Source organism: Bombina bombina, chromosome 5, assembly GCF_027579735.1.
Source record: "Bombina bombina isolate aBomBom1 chromosome 5, aBomBom1.pri, whole genome shotgun sequence".
Taxonomy (NCBI): domain Eukaryota; kingdom Metazoa; phylum Chordata; class Amphibia; order Anura; family Bombinatoridae; genus Bombina; species Bombina bombina.
This window is the reverse complement of record NC_069503.1, coordinates 621,192,469-621,217,790: the sequence shown is the minus strand read 5'-3', so window position 1 is coordinate 621,217,790 and position 25,322 is coordinate 621,192,469. Positions and strand designations below refer to the sequence as shown.

The 25,322-nt window shown below is 37.5% G+C and overlaps 1 protein-coding gene and 1 long non-coding RNA gene across 2 annotated transcripts in view; both read right to left on the bottom strand.

Annotated features, from left to right (window-relative positions):
* The window catches only part of GABBR2 (gamma-aminobutyric acid type B receptor subunit 2), a 1,106,195-nt gene that overhangs the window by 1,050,351 nt on the left and 30,522 nt on the right, over positions 1-25,322 (bottom strand). The gene's annotated exons all lie outside the window — the stretch shown is intronic.
* Positions 8,240-13,246, bottom strand: LOC128660646 (uncharacterized). The gene is made up of 3 exons (XR_008402568.1): positions 13,134-13,246; positions 9,249-9,349; positions 8,240-8,655 (listed from the first exon to the last, which is right to left on the bottom strand). It is a non-coding gene; the product is annotated as an uncharacterized LOC128660646 (long non-coding RNA).

Here is a 25,322-nt window from a genome sequence, read left to right as displayed (position 1 = left end):
CAAACCTACGTCAGTAAAATGAGACGTACCTAGTTGTCAATCCATAACAAGGCAGATCATTGGCACCCAATTATAGAGTTTGAAATTCGGGAGACCAAAGTCTCCATCTTTGTATGGAAGTTGTAAAGATCTTAATAGCTTGATTAAGAGCTCCAAGGTCCTTTTTTGTGATCAGGAATGGCAACATGAGCATCAGGTACAATATGCGTGGTAGAATGACCATGTGTATGAGGCTATTACGTCCCATGAGGGATAGCAGAAGAGATTTCCATTGCTGTAACTGGTCACTGAGGGCCGTGCATTGTCTTAATATAGTGAGTTCAGTCCTCAGCTCCCATATATCAATGATTGTCCCCTTAGTAAGTGGAATAGGCAATACTTTACCAATATTTCACCCCTGGGGTTAAGACCTCTGCTGTATCCTGGTACATGTTCCGGACAGGCAGTGTGCTGAAATCCTCAGTCCCCTGTGGGGATGAATGCTGCAGCTGTAGGCCTCTAAGATGGCGCCAAAAAGTTTTTGCGCTCTTTTGTAGTTCCAGCGCCGATCCAGGCCAGGTCTGGTCTCACCCTGCAGAAGCAGTCGCCTCAGATGTCTCAGTCTGCGCTGCACCTCTCGCTCAAGGCCGGATGTCTGTGGTAGCTACAACAAGGTCATTTGTGCGCAGCCTAGTAGCTGATCTGATACGGATCTACACGCCGGAATGGCGTTCTCTATGATCCATTGTCGCCTTGACTCTGCTTGGACGGAGCAGGGACAATCTGAGCTAGTAAGGAGTTATTGTGAGCTGTCACTCCCTCCACTCCGCCGTCTCTGGAAGGTGATCATCTTGTTTACAAAGTCAGGAAGCCAATATGGCTGCGGGCATAGAACAGGTGTTGTCACTCTGCACCTACTGTGCTAAACTGGCTTTGGTGGGGGAGAGGTGTAATTCTCCAGCAGTGTCGGCGTCCAGACATTTTCCCTGTCAAGGACCAAAGCATTCGGGCATGGATTGATCCCTAGATTGCACTATGGGATCAGAGAGCAGCACGGAGCTCCAGAAAAGTGCAGCTTATTCTTTGACCGCTCACCGGAAGTCAATTTTTTTTTTAACCAACTAACAAATATTGTTGAACACAGAAATCTAGTCTATATAATTGGGATAGCAGCTATTTTTGCTTTATTGCTTTATTGTTGTGTTTTCTATGTTTCATTATATTATAAGTATTTAATCACACCAATTATCACCAATAGTGTATTATGTATAGATCCAATATAGGTTTTAATATAATACATTGTTTCATCAGGGCTATGGTAAGTCAATGGATGGTTAAATTGTTTTTGTACAAGCAATGAGTGCATATAATTTGCCTGTACATAAACCATTCAACCTTAATGACTACAACTTACTTACTAGGCCCCATTTATCATTAGCAATGCTGACAATGTTCCCAGCTAGGGAAGATATCCACCCTTATTCCTTTGAGTAGGAAGGGACACCATTTGTAAACTCTGCCCATTAATTATTGTGCAAAATAATTATTCTGCAGTCCCGTCCCCCCCCCCTTGGGCCTGCCAATCAAACAAAATGAACAAGTTTGGGGTCAGTAATGTTGGCAGAGAGGATAAAAAGCAGCAGTCATTTAGTTGCAAAGGATTGGGCAAACCTTTTCTATAAATAATATTATAAGATGTTTTGATATTTTAGTTTCTGTTTAGATTGTTAAAAGTAAAATAATTTCTGGATGCCATTCTAGAAATAGAATAAAAGGTTTTAAATGGGTTAATAGTATGACAACTTACTGGTAAAAAAAATTATGGAGTGTAAAAATAATTTGCCACATGAACTTAATAAATAAGGTTTAAAAATCAAATGTTAATGTTTTAGTATAGTTTGTTAAATTATTTAATTATATTGGGACCGTTATTAAAGAGCAATGTCACCAAATCAAACACTATTTATACCAGACACAATAGAAATAAACACTCTGATACACACACAGAACTCTGATACACATACAGAAAAGTCAGTACCTACTGTATGTCTTAGAAGCTTATCTGTGTATTGACAAGAAATTATTATTTATTAATATTAAATACAGCATAAACTTTAATCTAAAAATATTGACCATAATTACTAGAGCAACATATTTGTAAGAAATCATTTCACTTTATACAGGCATGTGTCTTTCATGCACAAGACATCACTTTGCATATCCAGCTCTATTTTATCTACTGTACCTGTGTATCCATAAATGCTAACTGTAGCTGATAATTCTTTAAGATTCCAGGGTGCATTTCTATATGTTCCAAGGCTAACTGGACAGCAGGTAAGACACCAGCAGTAAGATTTGTTGGACCCATAAAGCGACTTATCGGCAAAAGTCCAAGAATAGATATGCCTACAGAATTTGTCTCATTGGAGTAGAGTATTATGAGAAGAATAAACACTCCATAAATATCCATCCAACACTTCAAAGTTACCATCTTCCTTGCTCGATCTTTCATTTTCCTCCTCTGGAATGTTCATTACTAGGGGAGGCCTCACTCAAATTTTCTCACCCGTACCTTCTGTCAATGTTGTATTCAGAGTCTCTCTGAGAAAGGGATAACTGTTATTAAAGGATAAAGAGCTCACCGAAGCTGGCAACTGTCGAGTGGATAGTAAACCTGCTCAACATATCCATGTCTATAGATAAGCACAGTGTCAGAAGCTCTGTGAATGAATAAGTCACTGTTATATAACCATCTGAGGCTCTACAAGTAGAGGGTTAAATTCTATTTGACAGCTCACGCATATCATTTACTGAAGAAATATTTATTTTATTGCCTATTTGTTTCTTTAATTAAATAAGACTGTATGCCAAGATAATACTAATAGAAACGATGACACATCTCACATACATTAATAGATTTATCTTTCGTTAAGTCGACTTTTAATAAATATTATAAAAACTTAGTGACAAATATTAATGAATTAATCAAATAGTATGTTAGCAATAAATAAGGTTTTAGTGACTTTTATCTAAAATGTTTAATGTGTTATTTTAATTTTTACTTGAATAGGTAATGAATTAAAATGTCACAACACATATTTTTTACATATTTTTTATTAGTTTAGTGCAAAGCAGGTTTTTATAACATTGTGGTGCTGTGAATATGATAATATTTCGTATGTGTGAGATTATGATGCGAAGATTCCTTTAGAAATTATAGCGCTGTATAAGCACATTAGTGCTGGCTGACTGCATTCTTCAGCTCCCAGAGCATATGTAAAATCATCATGTACAGACTATAAAAATGTTTGCTATAAGGTACGTTCATTATATAAATAAATCATATCTGAAAGTGGCATTAAGAAGCGAGAGATTATTATCTAAATTTGAAATAAGTGAATAATTATCTGTTTTTATGAATATAAAAATTTGTTTCTCAGATGAAAAGCACTGTTCACTCAATAATCAGATCTAATGTTGCATTTTATTACTTTTTAGTTCATCTTGGTATTTTTTTTTTTTTCCATCGGCTCTTAAATTGGTCTTAAAGTTAAAAACAAAAAAACAACATAAAAAACAAACATACAAACAAAAAAATGCTGATATATGAGGCAAATAATATAAAAAAAATATGTATTTTTTAATAAACTGTACATAAACAATAGAATATTGTTAAATTACTTACATTTTTTATAGCGCATGCACACAAATGATTATTTATATAACATTTCACATTGTTTTTTGGTACGTGTATTTATGAGTGAGAGATAATGTGAATATTTTCCAAAATAAACATATCTTAGGGCACTTTATATTTTATGCTTCATTTTACATAATAATACCTCCTGTGGACATTACTAATGACACTAATTAGAAATTAGTAAAGTCCTGCTGTGCAGGCCTAAAATTAAACATTTACTAAAGTAAATTAGGTATTTTATAAAACTATTGTAAATTTATATTTTAATCTTCCAGTAGTGGTAGTTATATAAATGTGCAAGGTTTATGTAACTTACTGTTCATACGTAAGTGTGATGTTTTTAGCTATAATTTGTATTCATTCACCTACAACACCAAGTCATGTAATATTAAAATCAATGCTGCATCAGAGACTTTGCTTGCTTTGAAAATAAAGTCCATTGCTAGGAAGCTTCCATAAGCATTAAAACTCTTATGTAAGGACTTTTACCACATTAAGGCAACATAAAATATACATGAGTTACAGACAATATTAAATATGAAAATATTTTTTTAGGTATAATTCTATATAACTAAAAAAAAAGAAAGAAAAGGCTATACTTTCAAAAAATGTTTTATACTTATTGATATATTTTATATGTTTTTTTATATAAAATTAAACAAGGAGAGAAAAAAAAATCCTGCTGTCAAATTTTGTTACTAAGACATGCAAAAATGTGAAAATTCCTGAGTTTATGAAGCTTTCCAGTAACTGTGTTTGTAGGCCTAGATTATGAGTGGAGCCCAATATTGCGCTTTTGCCAGAGTGATATTTGGGCTCCACTCAGAAATACCAGCACACGTAAATGTGCACTAGTATTACAAGTTAGGAGCAATGTGAATGCAACCTCATGTTTGCATTGCATGGTACCTGTGTGCTCACACATTGAGGCAAAATACTTCAGATGGGGCTTTATGCATTCCACATTCTGCTGGCTATAGGTGTAGTAGAAAAATCATGATTAAAGGGACAGTCTAGTCTGAAATAAACTTTCATGATTCAGATAGAGAATGTACAGGTAGAGAATTGTATTAAACAATTTTCCAATTTACTTTTATCACCAATTTTGCTTTGTTCTCTTGGTATTCTTAGTTGAAAGCTAAATATAGGAGGGTCATATGCTAATTTCTAAGCCCTTGAAGGTCGCCTCTTCTTTTAGGGCATTTCAACAGTTTTTCACCACTAGAGGGTGTTAGTTCATGTGTGTCATATAGATAACACTGTGCTCAAGCACATGGAGTTCCAGTGAGCCAGCTCTGATTGGCTAAAATGGATGTCTGTCAAAAGAACTGAAATAAGGGGGCAGTTTGCAGAGGCTTAGATACAAGGTAATCACAGAGGTAAAAAATGTATTTATATAACTGTGTTGGTTGGGCAAAACTAGGGAATGGGTAATAAAGGGATTATCTATCTTTTTAAACAATAACAATTCTGGTTTAGTCTGTCCCTTTAAATGTGAAACGTTGCTCAATGAATTTAGAACATAATCTCACCTTTATAATAAAGTCCTTGGCATCCTTATGTTCCTCTAAGATGCTATGCTAGGCCAATCTCTGCTTTCTGTTCCAATGAAGGAACAGAATTTACTTTTAATTATTTCTGTTAAATGGAATTTCCTAGCTTTTAAATGTTGAAGTTAAGAGAGAAATTGGAACTAACAGAAGATTTTTTGATAGTAATTTTTTAATTTATATTATTTCATTTTTAAAGCTTTTATATGTTACATTAAAACATGATTAGCCATAATTGCAGCACTTAATATTTAAAACCACACAGTTCTAGAAACACTGAACAGATTTTTTTAAAACAAACTAGTAGAAAAGACCCAAAACTGGACCCCTTAAAGTGATGGTAAAGTTGTGACTCACTGATCGTTCACGCAGGTAGCCTTTCCTTTAATCACTTACATCGCTGTTTTAATAATAAAAAATGTCCAAACTTTTTTTTTTAACAGTTTTAATTATAGTATGCACCGCACCTCGCTCCGCCCTCCATAGACTTCCTGGTGCGATGCTGTATCTGATGTAGAGAGCGGTCCCACCCACTCTCTACGTAAGCAACCAGGCTTGTTCCCGATGCAATAAGATGTGTGCATGCGCTCTAGATATATGGGGCGGCTAGGTTGAACTTGTGGCCACCTAACAGCCAGGACTTCAGCAGGATGCCGAAGAATATGTCACAAAAAAAAAATTGACACGGATCCGGGCGGAATGCAGTACGATAGAATGTAAAGTTTAATTTACTAATTAGTTGATTTATATATATATATTTTTTAAAAAGATGAATTAAACTCATACGGCTAGATTACGAGTTTTGCGTTATAACTTATAAGCGGTGCGGTACTAACTTGCAAGTTATTGTCACCGCTCACTTACTTACAGCGCTGGTATTACAGATTTACAAAAACCCGGTGTTAGCAGGCAAGAAGTGAGGGCAGTGACGTGCATTCATTAGAGGCAGGTGAGGCAGTGCCTACCCTGGCCAATGTGGGAATTACATCTAGTTTTTAATAATAAAAAAAATAAAATAAAATGTTTGTTTTTTTTCTTATTTTTTTTTTTTTAACATATGAAAGGTGACCCCCCCTACCCCCCCACCCCTCCACCAAATTATGCTTCTTACAATTTTATTTTTTCCGTTTCCTCCGTAATTACTATTGCATTCATATTGCGCAAGAAGGTAAGAGGCCAGCTGTCCTTCCATTGCGCAATATGAATCTAATAGTCTGTTATGTTATGGGCTGCTTTAGAGACTGCCACCCAGTGGGGAATAATAACTAATGCAGCAGTCTCTAATGCAGCCCATAACTGCTCCCACCGGAGGCTAGCCTCGGGAGCCCTGAGCCCTGCCTGCCCGGCCGCTCAGCCAATCAGGCATCAGTATGTCTGAGTCTCTAGGCTGAGTTGCCGGGCGGGAAATTGTTGCGCAGCCGCATTGGTGGTCAGGTTGATGCGCAGTCAGTGTCACGTGCGACCGGCGTCAGAGCAGAGATTGAAGACGACGGACCGGACGTGCTGCTGCAGTTCTCCCAGTCTCTGTCTCAGAGGCTCAGAGCGTGACCTAGGCCAGCCCAGTTGTTTGGAGGAGTCTCAGGAGTGAGTCGGTCGGTGACGGTCAGGAGCGGAGCAGGAGTGTTCTGTGTTGGAGTCAGGAGGTGTCGTGTCACTGTCAGCCGGAGGACTGGAGACTGGAGGTGGAGGACTAGGAGCCCAGCCGGAGCGTAGCTACTAGCCAGGAGGTAGGTGAGGGCTGTCGGCTGAGCTCAATGCAGCAGTCATTGAAATTGCTCTTGTGGCTGGCTGGTCAGGAGGACTCAGGAGGTGTGAGGGTGACAGTTCAGACGACCGTCGGTCAGTGCCAGTGAGTGGTGGGTCGGGTGGCTAATAACAGGAGTGTACTACTCCTCCTGTTATTAGCCACCCGACCCACCACTCACTGGCACTGACCGACGGTCGTCTGAGTGACCTGTCACCCTCACCTCCTCCTGAGTCCTGACCAGCCACAGTAACTGTAACAGAGAGGCAGAGTCCTCCAGTCCAGACCCAGTGAGACTGTGTGTTTTACTGTTGTTGTCTCACTCACCGCTCACGAGGACTGGACTGGAGTGTTAAGAGCTTTTTAAGCTGCTTAGTTAGTTTTTTCAGTTAACTTTTACTAAGTGCGCAACGCCGCCATGACTGTCACAGTGACAGTCATGGCGGCGTTGCGCACTTAGTCTCTGATGATTCCGTCCGATGATCACAGGCTCGCCTCACACAGCTTCCTTTGAAGTTTATTTACTTGAGTCTCGAGAACACTTAAAGAATTTCTCTCCTCCAATACCTCCATAATATCATAATTCAGGCTCTTCCACTCCCTTCCTTTTCCTCATCAAACTTGGAAGACAAGTGATGAGGAAAAGGAATGGAGTGGAAGAGCCTTGAAGTAGGTGATATTATGGAGGTATTGGAGGAGAGAAGTTCTTGAATTTCAAGTAAATAAACTTCCAAGGAAGCTGGAATGGAAAGAAGCTGAGTCAGAGTCCACAATTGCGGTAATTGACCAGGCAGCACAGCCACAGTTTCCGGCTTCCAGGCCAGCAGGCTGCTGCAGGATTCCCTATCATTCTCCTTTTGTGTTGTTTTTCCCTTTTCCTCCCCCATTTATATATGCTCTCTGTGTATCTAACTATCTCTCCTTTTATCCCCCTCCTAACCCAAACGTCCAATGTCATGTTTCATCTGCTCCCACCTTCCACACTTCACTGCTTTTGCACTTTTTAATCTTTGCAGGTCCACACAGTAGCTTGTTATCTTTTACTCTGAAATGTCTGTATTCTTTCAGTTACCCCTCTGCTCAGACCAATCCCTCCCCTCTCTAGTCAATCATATTTCCACCACTAACTCCTATAATATGCTTGTTAGTTTTGCTATTATCTTATTGACCCTTATTGCTTAACTTGTTCTCTTTGGGCATACCATTTTCTATACTTCCCATTTCCCTTTACTTTAAGATACTGTTACCTTTACTGTTAAAATTTATTGTAAATTTCTACAACTTCTTTTCACTATCCCTTTCCCACTTCCCACTCTCTCCTTGAATATTGCCCTCTTACCTTTCAAACACACTTATCTCCAAGCCACTCTTACTCCTCTCCCTGCTTTTACACGTCCTACATACTACTTTATTATTCCTTCTAGTCACCATCATTCCAAGTTTCTCAGCCCCTTTCCACAACTACTCCCTCCAGGCTAACCCCAAGAGAATATATATATATATACACACACATTAATTAGCCAATTGACTCAAAGTGATTTAAACATACCATTGAAATAACTGGGTGCAATTGTGTCTCCTCCACCAAACAGAAGAGAATCACTTTTAAAGCTCAGTGGGTCTATCTGACTGTCCCAAGAGTGGACCCCTGAACTTAAGGTATCCCAAGTAATCCCAGAGTCCTGTAGACAGAGGTAAGAGATTGAAGGATGGTAACAGTAGAGAGTAATACAGGCAACCTAAGTATAAATAACATACACTTAAGTTGTGTTTCTATACAACATCACTCCAGTCACTTGTGTAGAATTAACAGCTTTTAAAGGTTCATTCAAAGGCTAATTAATAGATATGGACACAAGCTCTAAACAGGCTGTCTGCTACTTGAAACTGCTTAGCCCTTCAACAAAAGACCATGCAACGATAAGCAGCATCAGCGTGGAGCCTCAACACTGAAAGGGGTAGTAGGAATGTGCTAAAAAAAAAAGATTGGAGAAAAGGGCTGAAACACAGGGAACAAATATGAGAAGGGAGATGAGATAATGAGAGAAATCCAATCAGCAGTGCTAGTCACATGACTCAGATGTGTAACTAGCACTACTGATCGTATCAGCAACGCTGCTCAGGACCAGCAATGGTCTGCGGGTCCTGAGTTGTACTTCTACTGGGCGGGGGTTAAGTACACAGTAGTGCCGGGTTGATAGTCTTAAAATGACATGCTCTAATGAATAAGAGAATGTCATTTTTCCACTATTATGGTTTTTTTAACATTTCTCACCTTGCTGGTCTTTGGTTCCATACTGTTCTCACTCAGACAGTGTAACATGTGTTCCTGATCCTCCAGTGAATATGGGTGGGAAAGGCTCTCCATAAACAAATCTGCAAGTAACAGCAGTGGTTTATTGTGAGTATAAACTGGCCTAACTGAATTGTTGCTCTACAGTCAGACAGGAACTGAGTGACATCCCAGCCCAGGCGCACTCGTAATTAGCCATTGTCATATATCACCCCCCATGGTCTGCCGCTGCCGCTCTACTGTGACTGAGTGTCAAGTCTAGAGGAGATTAGAAGAATTGAGAGACTGTGAGACAGACAGTCACAGCGCACACACAGTCACAGTGTCAGTGAAAGAGAGACTAAGGGAATAAGCTTTAGTTTAGACTCTGGACACAGAGACAGGTAGGTTATGGTATTATTGTATTATTTAAAAATAATAGTTTATACTGACACAGACAGGCAGCAGCCTCATCCTCTAATACATTCCTCACTCATAGGAATACTTTACTAGGAGGTTCTTTATTATAAAAGTAATTTTATAAAATGATGCATCATTTCACACAAAAAGTGACAGTCCACTTCCATGATGTTCCAACAGTTCCATCCATCATTAGGTAATGATTCCTTCCTTCTATTCAATATATTTAGTCTGTTGCACAATTTTTTTATTCTCCTTTAAAAAATTGGCATAAAAATACCTTTTTTATTTTTATGCCAAGTTTTTAAAGGAGAATAAAAAAATTGTGCAACAGACTAAATATATTGAATAGAAGGAAGGAATCATTACCTAATGATGGATGGAACTGTTGGAACATCATGGAAGTGGACTGTCACTTTTTGTGTGAAATGATGCATCATTTTATAAAATTACTTTTATAATAAAGAACCTCCTAGTAAAGTATTCCTATGAGTGAGGAATGTATTAGAGGATGAGGCTGCTGCCTGTCTGTGTCAGTATAAACTATTATTTTTAAATAATACAATAATACCATAACCTACCTGTCTCTGTGTCCAGAGTCTAAACTAAAGCTTATTCCCTTAGTCTCTCTTTCACTGACACTGTGACTGTGTGTGCGCTGTCTGTCTCACAGTCTCTCAATTCTTCTAATCTCCTCTAGACACAGTGTGATCCTGACGCTAACTAATGGTAAGGGCATGAGCTTTAAAATGACTAAGTAAGTTGAACATCAATAGTTTGCCAGGGCTGTACTGCTGTAAAGCAAAAAAAGCTTTATTGGTCAATGCATAGACAAAGCCTGTGTACACAGTGCGCAGAGAATACTTACTCTGTGTGTTTGTACTTAGATCTGCTCCTCTGATGCCCTGCATGTAGATCTAAACAGCCTTGTCTGGCATGCTATCAACCTTGTTATGTCCCTTTAATGAATGGTCTCCATGCAATAACATGGAAGATGATGAGACTGGGAACTTTGGATAGGCTGTTAGTGAATCAAATCTGTCTCTCTTGAAGAAGTGCAGAATTGGGTAGTAGGAGTTATATTAAAAGAGGTCTCATAGGCTGAAGTTGGACATTCTGGATATAACGGCATACATATCAGTGAGTTCAATTTAAATCATCTGTTTTTAATTTTGGGCTTTACATTGCATTAAGACACATATGCTCAGCCTGTGATCGGAATCATCAGAGACTCATGTCATCAAAATTGCAAAATATACCTGCTTGAATGTGTGTGTGGGAACAACAAGGTGACCTTATTAACACTATGAAATGGGGGAAAATAAATTAAAACATAACTTTTAATAATATGCAGATAATATCTGCATATGAAAAGTAATGTTTTAATTTTTTTTTCCTCTTTCATATAGTGTTAATAATGTCACCTTGTTCCCACATACATATTCTTAATATGGCTTGAATATGTGTGTGGGAACAAGGTGACCTTATTAACACTGTATGAAAGTGGGGAAAAATAATGTAAAACATAACTTTTAATATGCAGTTCTCCCTCTCAGCGTGACCTAGGCCAGCCCAGTTGTGTGAGGAGTGAGTCGGTGACGGTCAGGAGGAGTCGGAGTGGACTGTCTGTGTTCTGTTGTGGAGTCGTGTGGAGCAGGAGTCAGTCGTGTCAGGTGTCAGCCGGAGTTGGACGTCAGGAGGACTAGGAGCCCAGCCGGAGCATAGCTACTAGCCAGGTAGGTGAGCTGAGGGCTGAGCTGAATCAATTCAAATCAATGCAGCAGTGAAATTGCTAGCTTGCTTGACTGTTGACTCTAGTGGCTGGTCAGGACTCAGGAGGTGGTGACAGGTCAGACCGTCGGTCAGTGCCAGTGAGTGGTGGGTGGGGTGGCTAACAGTACAGTAACAGAGAGGCAGAGTCCTCCAGACCCAGTGAGAGTAGTGTTACTGTGTGTTGTTGTTTAGTCAGTGTTAGAGATCATGACTCACTCACGAGGACTGGAGTGCTAAGAGCTTTAAGCTGCTTAGCTGCCGCTGCCTTAGTTTTTTAAGTTAGTTTACTAAGTGCGCAACGCCGCCATGACTGTCACAGTGACAGTCATGGCGGCGTTGCGCACTTAGTATCTCTGATGATTCCGATCACAGGCTCGCCTCACACAGCTTCCTTGGAAGTTTATTTACTTGAGAACTTCAAGAACTTCTCTCCTCCAATACCTCCATAATATCACCTACTTCAAGGCTCTTCCACTCCCTTCCTTTTCCTCATCACTTGTCTTCCAAGTTCTATGGAACTTGGAAGACAAGTGATGAGGAAAAGGAAGGACGTAGCAAAATTGCAAAATATACCTGCTTGAATGTGTGTGTGGGAACAACAAGGTGACCTTATTAACACTATGAAATGGGGGAAAATAAATTAAAACATAACTTTTAATAATATGCAGATAATATCTGCATATGAAAAGTAATGTTTTAATGTTTTTTTTCCTCTTTCATATAGTGTTAATAATGTCACCTTGTTCCCACATACATATTCTTAATATGGCTTGAATATGTGTATGGGAACAAGGTGACCTTATTAACACTGTATGAAAGTGGGGAAAAATAATGTAAAACATAACTTTTAATATGCAGATAAAGATTAAAACTGGAATCACTTTATTAAAAACACACTTAGGATTTCTCATTAGGTATGTACTGTTGCATAGTAAAGGTAATAGTGTGCTTTAGGTGCTTGGTTAAATCACATAAAACTGACGTATTGCCATTTGGGTATAGCAAGTTAAGGTAAATAACCTGTACAAATAACCTAAGAATGTCTAAATAGCAGAATTGACATTGACATTTCTGCTATTTAGACATTCTCATGTTATTTACATAAAATTGCTATACCCAAATGGCAATACGTCAGTTTTATGTTATTTAACCAAGCACCTAAAGCACACTATTACCTTTTACTATGCAACAGTACTTACCTAATGAGAAATCCAAAGTGTGTTTTTAATAAAGTGATTCCAGTTTTAATCTTTATCTGCATATTAAGTTATGTTTTAATTTATCCCCCCCCCCTTTCATATAGTGTTAATAAGGTCACCTTGTTCCCACACATATTCAAGGTATATTTGAAATTTTGAGACCTCCTCATTTTTTACTTAAAGGGACATTAAGCCACAAAATTTACTTTCATGATTCAGATAGAAAATACGATTTTAAACAACATTCCTATTTACTTCTATTATCTAATTTGCTTCATTCTTTTGTTAAAGAAATAGCAATACACATGGGTGAGCCAATCACATGAGGCAGCTAAGTGCAGATACCAATCAGAAGCTACTGAGCCTATCTAGATATACTTTTCAGGAAAGAATATCAAGAGAATGAAGCAAATTAGATAATAGAAGTAAATTAGAAAGTTATTAAAATGGTATTCTCCATCTGAGTCATGAAAGAAAAAAAATGGGTTCAATGTACCTTTAATCCCATGAGTGCTGTTAATGTAGTCCTTCCAATGTGTGTTTTATCTGACTGTTCTGTTCTGCTCTTTTCATGCTACGGAGAATAATGATACACGCATGAGGCCATAAGCATACAAAACAGCAAAGTCATTTTCAGAAGAGCTTGAGCTAAAAAAAATAAATAAATAAAAATCAATTTGTGCCAGTTTAGCATGTTTATATATAGACCCTCCCCATAGTGTTAATCAGTCACTTTAACAATGATTACCAATACAGCTCTGCAACTTCTGCAAGTACATTATGGCCCTGCAAAAAATATGCATGCAGCCCCCATCTGCTCTACCTACAGAAGATCATGCAATGCATGATAAACATGGCTATTATTTACAATGTGACACTCCCATTGAGGTGAAGCAAACGTACAGTTGTTAAAAACAAAAAACTATACAATTGAGACATTATCTGTAAAAGATCCACCCTGTACATCAGTCTTTTGCTTAACTTGCAGTGTGAAGTGAAACTGCACTTTATTTAAATGTTTATGTGTTGTTCAAAAAATTAATGTTGAAAAATATGTGCTAGAATTCTGTTTGATATATGGTACCATGACCCATAAGGGGGTTTGTTTTTCAACTACAAGATTCCAAATTTGTAAAAAATCACCCTGTAACTCTGTATATTTATAAAATGTTATAAAATGCACCCTAGCCCTGTGGTTTGTCAATCGTATAGTGACACTTGTGTATGTATCTGTCACACGACACTCCATTTGCATAGTCCAGGTACTTGGCACTCTAGGAGTTACATTAAAGGAGAACTGCTCAACTCCACCTACCCAAATATTTAATAAAATAACTCATATTCTAGTCTTTAGAACAGCACAAAAGACAGAACTCACACATTTTTATAATAATGTGTGAGTTCTGTGCTGTTCTAAAGACTAGAATATGAGTTATTAAATATTTGGGTAGGTGGACTTGAGCAGTTCTCCTTCAATGTAACTCCTAGAGTGCCAAGTAAGGTACCTGGACTATGCAAATGGAGTGTCATGTGACAGATACATAACTCACAATAGTCTAGATCGAATCCATAGATGCCCATATGGTTACCAAGCAGCTTTGATGTAAAAATGACATAATCACAAGTGTAGCATCACTTCAGACTCCAGCTAGGTAGAAACTTAGGTAAAGGGACAGTCTAGTCAAAATTAAACTTTCATGATTCAGATAGGGCATGCAATTTTAAACAACTTTCCAATTTACTTCTATTATCTAATTTGCTCAATTCTTTAGATATCCTTTGTTGAAGAAATAGCAATGTACATGTGTGAGCCAATCACACAAGGCCTTGATGTGCAGCAACTAATCAGCAGCTACTGAGCAAATCTAGATATGCTTTTCAGCAAGTGATATCAAGAGAATGAAGCAAATTAGATAATAGAAGTAAATTAGAAAGTTGTTTAAAATGACATGCTCTTTCTAAATCATGAAAGAAAAAAATTGGGTATCATGACCCTTTAAGGCATTAAATTCTCTGTTCTGTTCCATCACGTGTTTACTGAGCCCAACCGGTTGCATTCAATTCTGAAGAGCTTCATGTTTGTATTATTTTGCTAATGGGAATATTAATTAAATTAGCATGGCAAAGAAACAAACCATTGCTTTGTGTTTGGCCTAATGCCTTGTATTCTAACTTTCTTCCTAATCATTGACATTTTCAAAAGAAATGTGTTTTGGTTTTATTTTTTGTTTTTTTATTTTTTGTTTTTCTTGCTTACAAGAGAATGATATACCATGAAATCAATCACATATAAATGCTGCAACAGGTGACAGTTATATGGTTTATGTGTCAGTGTCTATCTACTCTACAGTATTTATAGAATTCTAAAAACCCTGTGTGGTTAGCTATCACTATGAGATTTTCTGGTTTGTTGGTTTTTCTGTCACGCCTGGCAATTTAGAGTTTGATTGGAATTCTGTAATGTGAATATAAAAATGACATGCTGTAACAGTTTTTTAAAAGGTCAGATTCATGTCATACTGTTGTTTATTACTGATATGGAATGGATATGACTGCTAGATTATGCTTTTCTGTAAATAATATTCTTTGTAAAACTGTAAATAGTGCATTGTTTTGCCTAATCTGTATCACGTTTTAGTAATATGCACAGTTGCCCGCTGTAATTCTATGTCACCATATGTGTATTCCGACAGTGACCAGTTCATTTCAACAGTACGTTTAGAAGTTCAGGTTAGTGACTGTACTCAGAATCAGATTATGTGCATTGTTGATATCATATCATATAATATGTATACTATTTTCTGCTAAGTACCTTTTATTCACCTGATGATACAGCAGCAGCTACACGAGTGTATCATCAGGTGAATAAATAAAAGGTACTCAGCAGAAAATAGTCTACATATCACCAGTGCACATAATCTGATTCTGAGTACAGTCACTAACCTGAACTTCAAAATGTACTGTTGAAGTGAACTGGTAGTGGTAGGTCAGGTCTGAGAGTGCAATGGCAAAGATGAAAGATGAACTGGTCTGGTAGATCAGGTCTAATGAGAGTGCAATGGCAAAGATGAAAGATGTAGCAAATAAAAATAGGACTGATAAGTTTGCACAATTCAGATTCAGAAACATGCTATAATTATGCAAACTGATCATCAGTTGGATACAATATTGGGATGAAATGTCCCTTTAAACTTAATACCAGACTGTATGTGAGTCATGTATTGTCTTGTCTGTATATAATTATACTGTGTAAAAAATGTTTTCTTTTATCTTGGCTGCTGCTGTCATTTTTGGAGAATTGGTGTAGATTGTATTCTTTTTGATGTTTGTTTTTGTACTTGAGGTACAAATCTTTTAAAAAATTGTATTTGTTTTGCGGATTTGCTATTAAACCGCGCAGAGAGGTTAAACACATAATCAAAACTTTACTCTTAAGTCGGTTACCTCTTGGCTCACCTGATGTGTTCTGCTTGCTCCTAGTAGTGCATTTCTGTTCCTTCAACAAAGGATACTAACAGAATGAAGCAAATGTTATCAAATAAATTGTGAAGTAAGCATTGCTGCTCAGTCTGAATCATGAGCATACATGACTGTGTTTTGTGTCTTTTTAAGACTAGACTGATGTTATTGTTTAGCAACAAAACAGAAATGTCTTGTAATAACAAGTTGTTTACTGTTCCCTTTAAAGGCAGATACCTTCTTCGGTATTAATAAAGTTTAGAGGATAGAAAGCTAGATTTGTGTGCTTTTCTTTACCCCATAATAAGGTTATTTGAAAAAAATAAAAAAAATAAAAAATTGGGCGGTTTTGACGTTAGTGAAAATATATCTACTGAAACCTGTAAGTTCCCACTAAGCAATGTCATCTGCTATCTTATGTGACAGTCTACATATGTTTATCCATCTTAGTGTTTTTTACTGTGGTGTATTCAAATTCCTTTTGACCTTGACCTCGTGTTGTTGCGCATGCGTAGATAGCTATTCAGAATCTGACTGCCGTTTAAAAGATATCAGCTCCCATATCGCAATAAGGACAGGGCTACACTACACAGAGCATTTCTAGATGTTCTTTATCCAAAAAAACAAGTAAGTTGTTTGTTGTTTTTTACACAATATGTTTATTTTTAGATTTACTTTTATTAACTCTAGTTCTCTCCTTCTGATTTCTCTTTTTTTTTTTTTTTTTTTTTCTCTGTTGCCAGGTGTTCTGTTCAGTATTCAAATTTTTGCAGAATGGAAAACACTATATCCAGCCTTAGAAATTTCTCAAGATTGGACTTTCCCGCAAAAAAAGAAGTAATAAATAAAGGAAGACCAATGCCTGAGCTGAAGGACTTACTTCAAAAAGACAAAACGATGACACGTACATTCCAAATTGAATGGTATCAAAGGAAAGAATGGCTGTGTGGCTGTGCTACAAAGAATCGCCTATACTGCTTTCCGTGTATTTTATTCTCCACTACAGATAATGTTTGGACAAATGCTGGATTTGGAGATTTAAAAAATCTATCAAGGGGCACTAACAAACATGAGAAATCGACCAGTCACATTCAAAACCAATTTGCTTGGAAAACCTTTGGATTAGCGAGAAGGATAGATACTGCTTTAAATGAACAGCGGAGATTAGATATCATCAACCACAATGCAAAAGTGACTGAAAACCGTGAGATTTTAAAAAACCTTATTCAAGCAACCTTCTATCTAGGCAAACAGGAAATAGCATTCCGTGGTAACGAGGAGGGTGCAAAGTCCTCTAATCGTGGCAACTATGTGGAGCTATTGCATATGTTTGCATGGAAAGATGCAACTTTTGCAAGACATTTGCAAACATCCACTGTGTTTTCTGGATGTTCAAATAGAATCCAGAATGACTTAATCGAAGCAGTAGCTGATATAGTGAGAGATGATATAAGAAAGGAGATTAATGCAGCCCCCTTTGTTGCTGTGGAAGTAGACGAGACAACCGATGTTACAAACATAACACAAATCTCTGTAATTTTGCGTTATGTGGCTAAAAGTGAGCTGAACAGTGAGATAATTGTGAAGGAGGCGTTCTTAGGATTTGATGAAGTGGTTGACAGACGAGCACCAGCTATTGCCGACTATGTATTGGGAGTGTTGGAGAAATATAATTGTCTTGAAAAGCTGGTAGCTCAGACTTACGACGGAGCCTCTGTGATGGCATCAGCTATTAATGGGGTGCAAGCAAAGATTAAAGAAAAAGTACCTGAAGCAACTTTTATTCATTGTTATGCACACAAGTTAAACCTGGTGCTCTCTAATTCTGCAAAATCTATAGAAGAGTGTAAAGTATTTTTTTCTACACTTGAGGGAATGGCTACGTTTTTCAGTAAATCGACAAAGCGCACCCACCTACTGGACGATATGGTGAAGAGACGTTTACCGAGAGCAGCACCCACCAGATGGAGTTCAAATTCCAGACTAGTGCAGACGGTCAACATGTATCAAAGTGATATACGTGCTATGTTCCTGTTTCTCAGAGAAAATCCAGATGGTTGGGATCATGAGACCTTGATGATGTCTGAAGGATATTACTTCTTTCTGAATAAAGCATCAACCTGCTTCTTGCTTATGACATATGAGGCCATTTTCATACAAACTGACGCACTCTTTCGATTGCTGCAGAGTAAAGTGATGGATGTTGGATTCTGCTGTCGGAGAATTGCCGATACCATGAAATTTCTTGAAAATCACAGACAAGAGTTTGACAATTTGTATGGTACATTTGAGGCGGATTGTATCAGAATGGGGCTGACAGACAATGTAAGGAGTAAACAGCCAATAAAAGATGTGAGGAGAAGGTTGTTTTACAACATTATGGACAATGTAAACGTTCAAATGAAAGCTCGGTTTGACCATTTTGCTGAGCTAGAATTCCTTTGTTTGGTCGATTGCACTAAATTGCTTGAAATGTCCAAACATATTGATGACCAAAAACTGCAGAGCCTAGCAAGATATGGCAAATACTTTGACTTAGTTCGATTAAAATCTGATCTAATTGGATGTTATAGTTCAGAAATGGTGAGAAATGATTGCAAATCACCTACAGATCTACTAAACTTTTTGGCCAACAACGATCTCATGAAGACTGTTCCAGAGGCAGTGAAATTACTGAAGCTGGTTCTCACAATACCAGCTACAACGGCCTCTGTTGAGAGGTCCTTCTCTGCTTTAAAGCGCATAAAAACTCATAGCAGGAATCGGACCAGTCAAGGACGACTTTCCTCTTTGGCCGTTTTAGCTATTGAGAGAGAAAGACTGGTACAGTTGCATGAAAAGAACTGTGAAGATTTTCTTAATAAAGTGATTGAAAACTTTGTTAAAAAAGATCGAAGGATTGACCTTGTCTACAAATGAGGGAAATGAACAACACCAGTCACAGTAAAAAAGTTTTGATTGTTAATATGTTAATATTTGTTAGATGTTTTATAATATAAGTTATTAAAGACCTATTTTAAACATAACAAAATGTTTTTTTCTTTTCTTTAAAGTTAATTTGCAATACAATATTCTGGTATTGCAATATATGATCAAACTTTAAAAAAATGCTTTATTCTCAAGGTCAACAGATTGCAGTTGAACTGGTGCTTTAGTGCAACGTTTCTTAACCGTGGCCCTCAAGTAGCCTCAACAGACCAGGTTTTCATTATAGATGAACCAGTGCACAATTGAAGTGCTCAGCTTAGCAGCAGTAATACCATGGATGGATTGTTTTCTAACCTGCTATCAACCATCAGCTGATTATTTCACCAATGCAGCACTGGTTCGGCTATAATGAAAGCCTGGTCTTTTGGGGCACTTGAGGACTTCAGTTGAGAAACAATGCTTTAGTTGAAATGCCTAATTTTACATTTTAATTTCAAAGGGACTTGCAGAAAAATGTCATTATCATCATAGAAAGTGGAGAAATTGCTGTCTCTGAGAAGATAAGACCATGCACTCTTATTTTTTCATTTGTATAAATAGTGACCTTGTTGTCCTTCACTACGGTCTTTACTTTGTGAAATGTCCACCACAGCCTTTGTCTGTGCCTATCCCTGTTCACCAGCTGCCACTGGTTCACAACATTTTTATATTTACTGAATAATGAAGGAATCTATAAGCATAATTTGCAGCATTGAAGTAAAAAGTATGTTTGAAACATATTTTAATGGGCCTGGATTTCTAGATCTCATAATCAGAGCAAGCATTTTGTTATCTGGCAAGAGTTTCTGTTACAATCCTTTAGACTAAAATCAGATGTTTACTAAGTTGACCAGTTTTCAAAGACACCATTGAAAGGGAGATGAAACCCATATGTTTTCTTTCATGATTTAGAAAGAGCATGCAATTTTAAATAACTTTCAAATTTACATCTAATATCTGATTTTTTTTCATTCTTTTGATATCCTTTGATGAAAAGCATATCTAAATATGCTTAGAAGCTACTGAGCTTATTTAGATATGAATTTCAACAAAGGATATCTGTTTTTCTTCATTCTTTTGATATCCTTTGTTGAAAAGCATATCTAAATATCCTCAGTAGCTAGTGAGCATATTTAGATATGATTTTCATCAAAGGATATCTGGTTTTCTTCATTCTTTTGATATCCTTTGTTGAAAAGCATATCTAAATATGCTCAGTAGCTACTGAGCATATTTAGATATGATTTTCTACAAAGGATATCTGGTTTTCTTCATTCTTTTGATATCCTTTGTTGAAAAGCATATCTAAATATGCTCAGTATTTAGATATGATTTTCAACAAAGGATATCTGGTTTTCTTCATTCTTTTGATATCCTTTGTTGTAATTCATATCTAAATATGCTCAATAGCTTCTAAGCATATTTATATATGCTTTTCAACAAAGGATATCAAAAGAATGAAGAAAACCAGATATCCTTTGTTGAAAATCATATCTAAATATGCTCAGTAGATACTGAATGGTGGCTGCATATAGATATTGGCTCGCCCATGTGCAATTGCTATTTCTTCAACAAAGGATATCTAAAGAATGAAGGCGTATCCGATTCCTAGACACTGCCTCACCAGCCTCTGAAGTCACCGCACATCACTGAGTGAGGGTAGAGCAAAATTGAGCCCCATACCGCACACAAATACCAGCGCTGCTTTGAGCTGGTTTTACGTGCTTGTGCACGATTTCCCCATAGACATCAATGGGGAGAGCCGGCTGAAAAAAAGTCTAACACCTGCAATAAAGGAGCATAAAGTTCCGTAACGCAGCCCCATTGATTCCTATGGGGAAACAAAATTTATGTTTACACCTAACACCCTAACATAAACCCCGAGTCTAAACACCCCTAATCTGCCGCCCCCCACATTGCCGCCACCTACATTACACTTATTAACCCCTAATCTGCCGCACCCGACATCGCCAACACCTACCTACACTTATAAACCCCTAATCTGCCGCCCCTAACATCGCCACCACCTACCTACATTTATGAACCCCTAATCTGCCGCCCCGGGGCCCGACATCGCCGACACCTACATTATACTTATTAACCCCTAATCTGCTGCCCCCAACATCGCCGACACCTACATAATGTTATTAACCCCTAATCTCCCGCTCCGAATGTCACCGCCACCTACCTACACTTATTAACCCCTAATCTGCTGCCCCCAACGTCGCCGCCACAATACTAAATTTATTAACCCCTAAAACTAACCCTAACCCCCACTAACTTTAATGTAATTAAAATAAATCTAAATAAAACCTACTATTAATAACTAAATAATTCCTATTTAAAACTAAATACTTACCTGTAAAATAAACCCTAAACTAGCTACAATATAACTAATAGTTACATTGTAGCTAGCTTAGGTTTTATTTCACAGGCAAGTTTGTATTTATTTTAACTAGGTAGAATAGTTACTAAATAGTTAATAACTATTTACTAACTACCTAGATAAAATAAATACAAATTTACCTGTAAAATAAAACCTAACCTAAGTTACACTAACACCTAACCTTACACTACAATTAAATAAATTACATAAATTAAATACAATTAACTAAATTACAAAAAAAAAAAAACACTAAATTACACAAAATAAAAAAAGAAATGATCAGATATTTAAACTAATTACACCTAATCTAATAGCCCTATCAAAATAAAAAAGCCCCCCCAAAATAAAAAAACCCTATCCTAAACTACCAATAGCCCTTAAAAGGGCCTTTTGCGGGGCATTGCCCCAAAGAAATCAGCCCTTTTACCTGTAAAAAATAAGACAAACAACCCTCAAACAGTAAAACCCACCACCCACACAACCAACCCCCCAAATTAACTTAAAAAACCTTATCTCCCCATTGCCCTGAAAAAGGGCATTTGGATGGGCATTGCCCTTAAAAGGGCATTTAGCTCTTTTTCCGCCCAAACCCTGATCTAAAAATAAAACCCATCCAATAAACCCTTAAAAAGCTTAACACTAACCCCAAAAGATCCACTTACAGTTTTTGAAGACCCGACATCCATCCTCAACGAAGCCGACAGAAGTCCTCAACAAAACGGCAGAGGTCTTCATCCAACCTGGCAGAAGTCTTCATCCAACCAGGCAGAAGTCTTCATCCAGACGGCATCTTCTATCTTCATCCATCTGGCGCAGAGTAAGTCCATCTTCAAGACATCCGGCGCGGAGCATCCTCTTCAATTGACGTCTTCTTGAACAATTAATTCTTCTTTAAATGATGTCATCCAAGATAGCTCCCTTAACTTCTATCAGCCAATCGGAATTAAAGGTGAATAAATCCTATTGGTTGATGCAATCAGCTAATAGGATCGAGCTTCAATCCTATTGGCTGATCCAATCAGTCAATATGATTGAGCTCACATTCTATTGGCTGTTCCAATCAGCCAATAGAATGCAAGCTAGATCCTATTGGCTGATTGGATCAGCCAATAGGATTGAAGCTCAATCCAATTGGCTGATTGCATAAGCCAATAGGATTTTTTCACCTTTTATTACAATTGTCTGATAGAATTCTATCAGCCAATCAGAATTCAAGGGAAGCCATCTTGGATGACATCATTTAAAGGAGAATTCATTGTTCAACAAGACGTCGATTGAAGAGGATGCTCCTTGCCGGATGTCTTGAAGATGGACCCGCTCCGTGACAGATGCATGAAGATAGAAGATGCCGTCTGGATGAAGACTTCTGCCCGGTTGGATGAAGACTTCTGCCCGGTTGGATGAAGACTTCTGCTGCTTCGTTGAGGACTTCTGCCGGTTTCGTTGAGGATGGATGTCGGATCTTCAAAAACTGTAAGTGGATCTTCGGGGGTTAGTGTTAGGCTTTTTTAAGGGTTTATTTGGTGGGTTTTATTTTTAGATTAGAGTTTGGGCGGAAAAAGAGCTAAATGCCCTTAGGATTTTATTTGGGGGGTTGGTTGTATGGGTGGTGGGTTTTACTGTTGGGGGGTTATTTGTATTTTTTTTATAGGTAAAAGAGCTAATTTCTTTGGGGCAATGCCCTGCAAAAGGCCCTTTTAAGGGCTATTGGTAGTTTAGTTTAGGATAGGGTTTTTTTTTTATTTTGGGGGGGCTTTTTAATTTTGATAGGGCTATTAGATTAGGTGTAATTAGTTTAAATATCTAATCATTCCTTTTTTTCTTTTGTGTAATTTAGTGTTTGTTTTTTTTGTAATTTAGTTAATTGTATTTAATTTATGTAATTTATTTAATTGTAGTGTAAGGTTAGGTGTTAGTGTAACTCAGGTTAGGTTTTATTTTACAGGTAAATTTGTATTTATTTTAGCTAGGTAGTTAGTAAATAGTAATTAACTATTTAGTAACTATTTTACCTAGTTAAAATAAATACAAACTTGCCTGTGAAATAAAAATAAAACCTAAGCTAGCTACAATGAAACTATTAGTTATATTGTAGCTACCTTAGGGTTTATTTTACAGGTAAGTATTTAGTTTTAAATATGAATTATTTAGTTATTAATAGTAGGTTTTATTTAGATTTATTTTAATTACATTAAAGTTAGTGGGTGTTAGGGTTAGACTTAGGGTTAGGTTTAGGGGTTAATAAATTTAGTATAGTGGCGGCGACGTTGGGGGCGGCAGATTAGGGGTTAATAAATGTAGGTAGGTGGCGGAGATGTTAGGGGCGGCAGATTAGGGGTTAATAATTTTTAACTAGTGTTTGTGATGCGGGAGTGCAGCGCAGGCTCGGCTCCAGAACAAATGAAATGGGGGGGCATTTTTTTTTCACGAGGGGGCACGCATTTAAAAAGCATGTATGAGAGTCAAAATAAGAGCAGACCTACTGTGGCAGTCCAGGGGTTACATTTATCAGATCTCTGGCTGTGAAGGAGTTTATATTTCTGGAAGTGCAGCGGTTACATGTGTCATATCTCAAGGAGTATAGGGGTTACATTTATAAGATGTCTGGCAGTGCCGCAGCAGTTACATTTACCAGATTTATGGCAGTGCAGGGGTTACATTTGTCATATCTCAGGAATGTCTCCCACATATGACACAGCCAGTGGACACATATACACACACACACATACACACGGTATATATGTATATACACACACACACATATATATATATATATATATATATATACACACAAACAATATATATATATATATATACACACACAGTGTGTGTATTGTGTGTGTGTATATATATATATATATGTATATATATATATATATATGTGTGTAATATATATATATATATATATATATATATATATATATATATATAATTAATAATAAAACAACCTTGGGGACAAATAGGAGATGTTTTGAAACATGTAAATAATAAACATAAGGCTATTTCACTCATTGTCCCACAGCTACATTTGAAGTGTGTGTATGTGAGCACCTATAATCTGACACACATTTTACACTGATCACTGCAGATAAAGCAGGCACAATGCACACTTGTTTTGTGTGACCTGCAGTGGGGAAACCAAGGAGTTCCCAATTTGCTTCTTTATCTGTGGCTGCCAGGATATAAAGCACAATAGGGAAGGGATACTACTCTCACACACACATTGGTTATACGGCTGTGTTTTCACAAAATTACTTCTGCCTTCCCTCTCACTGACTATTAGCTTCTCCCAGCACTTCCTGCAGAGGTCTGATGATGTCATCATCTCACTTCAGCTCTGTAGTAAGTGGGCTAGCAGGAGGAGGGGCATTGCAAGCCCTAGGTTAACTGTGAGAGCACCAGCAGGGAAATGCAACTTTATTTGTTATCTTGTTGTAAATAGAGGAGAGTAAAGAGATTAGCAGGGCCCTCCAGTGGCGGATCTCCAGGGTCCAGTGGCTGCAAATGGTTGATGCGACATTTGGGACCCTGGATGTTCCGTCACTTTTAAAATGTAAAAAAAAAAAAAAAAAAATTTTTAAAAATCACTTCTTTTGCCCTAGGGGGGCACAGCATTCCATTTGGGGGGACATTGCCCCCCAATGCCCCCCCCTTAGAGCCGACCCTGGTGCAGCGGTTTAGGGGTTAATATGTTTATTATAGTGGCGGCGATGTCCGGAGCAGCAGATTAAGGGTTAATAATTTTATTTTAGTGTTTGCGACGCGGGAGGGCCTCGTTTTAGGGGTTAATAGGTAGTTTATGGGTGTTAGTGTACTTTGTAGCACTTTAGTTATGAGTTTTATGTTACGGCTTTGTAGCGTAAAACTCATAAA